This window comes from Galeopterus variegatus, unplaced genomic scaffold (genome assembly GCF_000696425.1).
Source record: "Galeopterus variegatus unplaced genomic scaffold, G_variegatus-3.0.2 Scaffold11979, whole genome shotgun sequence".
Taxonomy (NCBI): Eukaryota; Metazoa; Chordata; class Mammalia; order Dermoptera; family Cynocephalidae; genus Galeopterus; species Galeopterus variegatus.
Genome location: NW_007738090.1, coordinates 77,134 through 82,895, shown reverse-complemented (window position 1 = coordinate 82,895; position 5,762 = coordinate 77,134). Strand labels below are relative to the sequence as shown.

General features: G+C 55.9%; 1 long non-coding RNA gene across 1 annotated transcript; it reads left to right on the top strand.

Moving 5' to 3' along the window:
• Positions 1-2,756: 2,756 nt before the first annotated feature.
• Positions 2,757-4,602, top strand: LOC103610887. The gene is made up of 2 exons (XR_552251.1): positions 2,757-3,556; positions 4,386-4,602. It is a non-coding gene; the product is annotated as an uncharacterized LOC103610887 (long non-coding RNA).
• Positions 4,603-5,762: the final 1,160 nt, after the last annotated feature.

Below are 5,762 nucleotides of genomic sequence, written 5' to 3'. Positions count from 1 at the left end.
GAGAACCTGCAGCACTCAGCAGAGGCTCCCCAGCTCTCTTTCAGCCAGAGTGAAAAAGACAGGGACAGCAAACTCGTTCAGCTGGCTCTGGATGGAGTGTGCCTCTCAGAAAAGGGGGGCCCTCTGAGCTGCAGTGGTTCTTAGGTCTCACAGCACCACAGGATGGATTTTAAAGGCAGTGTCCTGTACGTCGGATCTTTCAGCTGAAAGTGGACAAAGTAGCGGGCAGTTCCAGGGGCGGCCCTCGGAAGTCTGGTCGCAGTGGCAAAGCCAGCACCATGGTCAGCAGAGCGGTGAGCAGCACTCCCACCAGCAGCCCGGTCAGACTGAAGTGTTCCAGGTAAATCGAGCGAGCACCGCCTTCTCGTAGGTACCGGCGCCTTCTCTCTGCTTTCTTTCCCCTGCCAGCTCTGCCGCATCTTGCCTGCCAGATAGTGATCGTGAGTTCTGGCCCAGCCTGGGGCTAGAGGGGGTCCAGGAATAGAGGGTCCCGTCCTGCTCCACCAGAAAGCTCAGCAGCACTGGGGAAAGTGAAGGGGCACATAGCCTTTGAACAGAGGCACACGAAAGTTGGAGACTTCCCTGCCCCAAGCTCCAGAGCAACCCAGGAGAGATGCACAAAGCCAAAGGTGCCAGGGAGCTTGGTCCGGTGCAGGGCCCACGGCCTCTCCTGAGAGCTGCTGGCGCCTCGGCCTTCACTGCCTCCTGCTGCCCCACCCACCTCCTCCCCACTACAGCACCCAGGATGGGGAGGACGTCCCCACCCAGGCCCGTGTCCCAGTTCTGGCTGCAGCCTGGCTCAGCTCTCCTCTGCTTGAGTGCAGGCAGATGCCCACTGGCTGAGGATACCTGGGCACCTGGCAACTCTCCGCTGTTTGAAAAGTTCTTGGCCCATCCTTCGTGCCTCAGGCAGACCTGGCCTAACTGTGCAGCTGGAGCGAGCCCCGCCGCAGCCCCAGCCGACAGGGCTCTGCCTACTTTGGATTTCTTTGGCTCCACTTTCAGCCAGAATGTTCCCACTGGAGGGTTCCAAATGGGAGTACGAGCTAACTTCCCCTCCACCCAGAACTCAGCCCATCCCACCAGGTCCTTGTCAAAGAGCCAGACACCCCCTGTCGTGGCCCAGAGCCCTGCCCGAAAAGCAAAGATGGAGTGGGAGGGTTCTGAGACTCTTCGGATGGTGACCCCTCCATTGACCCCACCCACATCCCAAGATTCACTCCCACCAGGTCAAGCAGCATCTTCTCAAAGGCCTAGAATCCAGGTGTCCCTCAGGGCCCAAAGGGGCTGCCTCTTTTTAAATGTGCAGAGGATGCCCCAGGCCCTAGCCGTCTCCGCTGACCTGCAGTGACTGCCTGTCCTTGTTCCCTCTGTAAGGCCCTGGCTGCTGCCCGTCCTCAGGCCTCACGGCCGCCCTACAAGACAAAACTTCCTGGCAGGCATCTCCTTGGTCACAACGCTAGAAAGAATTCTTGGTCAACTAAGTTTATGAAACACTGGTCAAACAAAGTTTTTCAGCTCTCTATTGCAGGAATTATCGTAGCCTCTATTCCACCAGTGAGGACTGTGGATTTCTAGGAGGTAGGCAGTTTGCCTTGTTTCCCAAGCTTATTTGTCCACAGAATTCTTTTCTCACAGAGTATCACGTGGGCCGAGAATTCAACAGAACATACATCGGGAAATTTGCCATGAGAAAGTGAAATATGGCCACTCCTGTTTTCTGGACGGATAGTCTGAGGCCCAGAGAATGTGGAGGACTTGTGAAACCTGAAGTCTGACCATTCAGGGCTGCGGGCCAGCCCTAGTATGCGCGCCGAGGACAGGCACGCAGGTCTGCACACGCACCCTCCCTCCGCCCCGGGCCACCTGCATTTCTGTTGCGTTCTGATCATCTGCTTTGTGTACCGTGCTGGGTTCTCCCCTCCAGTGGGGCTCTTGTCCACCCTGTGTCCTGGCTCAGCTTTAGATAGACAAAGGTTGTGTCCTGTCATTCTTTACCTGCTGGCATGATGGCTCCCAAGGGAGGAGAATTTCCCAGGACCAGGCAGAACCCCCCCTCCCCCACCCACCAGCGGGCTGGGGAGTGTCCCTGGGCTGTCCCATTAAAGAGATGGCTGTGAGGGCGAGTGGCAGGCTGGGCTCCTGGGACGTGCCCAGTGCATGGACAAATAAGCTGACTCCCTGTGGCTTTCTCTTCTTCTCTTTTGCAGGACATGCTGCCCATGCCAGGAGACCCAACCCAGGGGACTGGCAACTATAACATCGAAGACTTTGCCGACCTGGGCATGTTTCCACCATTTTCTGAATAGCTGCGGGCAGAGCAAGGCTCCCGCCATACAGTGCCACCCATGCTGTGACGCTGCCTGTGTGAACGGGTCCCCCTCTGCCCTGCCTGCCCTGCACAGGAGCCCCCACCAGAGGCCATCTCACCCCCCTGTGTCCCCTCGGGCACAGAAGTGCTCAGCTCTCGCCTGCAGCCATGGCTGCCTGGCCACTGACCAGGGGCCCTGGTAGACATGCGGGGATCACTTGTATCTATTGTACTCTACCTGCGTGTGCTCAGGAGGTGAGCCCACTGGGTCCTCAAATTTGGGTGTGAATAATCTTCTAATAGACCATTTACACCTATAAAATTTCAGTTAACGCCCAGAGTGACCAGGAGCACCAGCAGCCTGCCCAGGATGCTGAAGTCAGGTTTCTCCTTGCTTTTCACCTCGGCTGCGTGGTGGGGCTTGGGGGTGGGGGTGGGAAAAGGGGCAAGCAGGACGCGCAGCCTTTGTTCTGTGAGCTGGAGCCGAGGAGCACAGGGACGGAGGTGGCCACCCCCTAGCTCCAAGCGCTGATGTGTCTGTGCATCCATTGTGCTGTGGGACATAAGTGCTTTGTGTAGTGTGACGTGAACGCCCGTCCATGTGGATGTGTCGTGCCTCGTGTCTGTTGTGTGTGGCCAGAGGGAGTGTGTAGAATCCAGAGTGTATAGTGAGCGTGAGAGCCCGGAAGCGCAGCCCCTGTCCCAAGCTCAGAAGCACCCTGATCAGAGGATGCTCTGCCCACCGGGTCTGGGAGCTGGGCTGACACTTCAGCACCAGCTGTAGTCACGGCTGGGGACCGGCTCACTTTAACAGGTCCAAGCCCCCTGGTGCCGATTCAAGCTCCTCCTCTGCGAGGAACCAGTCCCTTCCTCCTGTGGCAGCCCTCATGGGAGCCCTCACCGTTGACTTGCTCAGGTCTGGACAGCCCTGTTCCTGGTCACATGTAGGTGTCTTTCATCCTTGCTCCCCTGGTGAGAGATGGGGCTTAACCGTGCCCAATGCCTGCAGGAAAGCACACCTTGAGGTCTCAGAGGCTGGGTCCTTGTGTGCAGGTGTGAGTGGCAGGCGCAGGATGCCCAGGCTTCCTCGTGTCCTGTGCCACAGTCTGCTCAGTGACTCTGGAGGTGGCTTAGGGGTCATGCGTGGAGATGGATGCTCTGAAACACTTGCCTCCAGGCCTCCTGAGCCTTCTGTCTTCAGCCCAGCTGGAAGGACTGCGGCATCTTGGGAGGGACAGAGTGCAGGTCAGTGGGGCAAAAGACTTGGGTTCTGGTTCTTTCACACACTCACTGGGGCCTTGAATTCTTCGGGTAGTCTCGAGACAGGAGCTGACTTCTGGAAGCTTCTGCCTGGCTGGCCTCTGAGCCCAGGGCCCCTGGCTTGCTGTGACTGCTCAGATCTGAGGAGAAGAATGTAAGACCCCGCCCGTCTTAACGCACCTTCGCCGCCTCCCACACCCTTTGTGCTAGCAAAGGCCCCTCAGCCTCTCTCATTTTCTTCTGTCTGTGACCATCACCCTCACATTACCCACCACCAGCCCACACACTCCCATGCAGGAGAGGCTGCCATGGCCGCCTTGGGGCAGGTGGAGGAGCCCACCCCCCAGGAAAATCCTTGCATCCCTCCCAGAGTCCCCTCCGGCAGCCCCTCACAGGCACTGCTTGGTGGTGCATATGCTCAGAAACCACCTGAGAATCTGCCCACGGATTCTGGAGGGCCAGGGGAGTGCGTTGGTTCTAGGCTGCCTGAGAGCAGAGTGAACCCAGCATGCAGGAAGGCATCAGGGGAGAACCTTCGCTCTGATCCTTTGAAACCTCTGCATTGAACACCAGCCCTGTCTGGAACCCAGGGAGATCTGTGTGCCCAGTGGTGCTGGGAAGCCTCACATCTAACAGCCCAACACTGCTCAGTAGAATGCCTTTAGCCAGTAGCCAGCTTTGTGTGACCCCAGTTCCTAGACTCTAACTTAACCTTGACTTTACAATTTATAGATTGCGTATAGTGATAACTGGGTCTTGAATTTAGATGCATGTGGTGTTTGCTCTAACCTCAGAGGCTGTCTTGCTTCTGCAGAAATGGCAGGTGGTTGAAACTCCACATGTCCCGACAGGACCCTCCTCGAGACAGACCTCCCTCTGCGTGCCCTGTCCCTGGGGTCACCTCTGCCTCCAGCAGCCTTGAGCTTGCCCCAGGCAGTGGGCACCATTATTTCCAAAACAGGCACAAAGATGGCTTTTGGATCAAAGAAGTGTTTCTCAGTGAAATAAAAAGAGACTTTCTGTGACCTTTAGCTCACTAGTTCAGAAGTTTTGGGGTCTTCTGTTTGGTTTTGCTTCCTGTGTTTTGGAAGGAAGTTGGGGGCTTTTCTTAGGTACACACATGAGCTGAACACATTGACCGTGGATCTGCCTAGTATCCAGGTCTGTGTGGGGCCCTCGGGGGACGCAGAAGAAATGGGAGTGGATCCTTGCTCCCAACGACCTTACATCTACTCCTCTCACTTAAATAGGGGTTTAGGACACAGCCAACTCAGTTCTCGGTCCTGGGAAGGAAGGATTCGTGCCTGACTGAAAGCCAGACATAATGGCGGAGCATCATGACTAAACAGGCCCCACCTCCTTCCCTTCCAGCTTTGTCCTGGAGCAGGGCAGGGACTCTGAGTGGAATGTGATTTGCTGGCTTGAGTTCCCTGTCTTTTCTACTGTAACCATAGTGTGGCCAATAAGAGAGACAGGGGAGATAGAGGAAGAGAAAACCAGGACTGGGAGAATCCCGCACGCAAGGGATTCGCTCAGCAAGGATTTTCGAGATACACTGGAGTAAGCATTAAAGCCCTCGAGGGATTAATTATCCTAGTTTGCAAAAGAACCTCCCATGCCAGTTGCGCGCTTCCTAGGAGGCCAGAATGCTCATGGCCCCGTGTCTGCTTGTCCTTCAGCCCATGCCCAGCCAGACGCCTCTCCTGCTGGAGACAGAGGTGAAGCTGGATTAGAAAGGGGAGGGACACTTATGACTTGGCTCTGTGACACTTGCTTGCTCACCCCTCATCTGTACTACTAGACTTTCAACTGGCTTCCTTAGGCTCAGCAAGCAGAGGAGGACCATGCGGTGGCTGCCTGAGCCATTGGCAAGGACACAAATGCAGCCACATCAAGGCTTCACCAGGACTGGGTCAGTGGCTGTGATGGTGGTCCAGGATGGTTCTAGAACACTCTGCCTGTATGTCACTGCCCCCTAGTTTTTTTAGTTTTGTTGTCAGGGAGTGATAGAGCCATCACAAACAGCCACATTCTCTTTTATTTTCCAGCACATCAAGTTCAACCCCTCTGTTATTTCATGCATAATGAATATTGCAAATAGTAGGTGGGGCTTATAGCTTCAGCTTACATCTTCCCAGTTAGCCACACCTGCAGATGTCAGTGCTCCTGCAAGCTTCAGCCAAGTGACGAG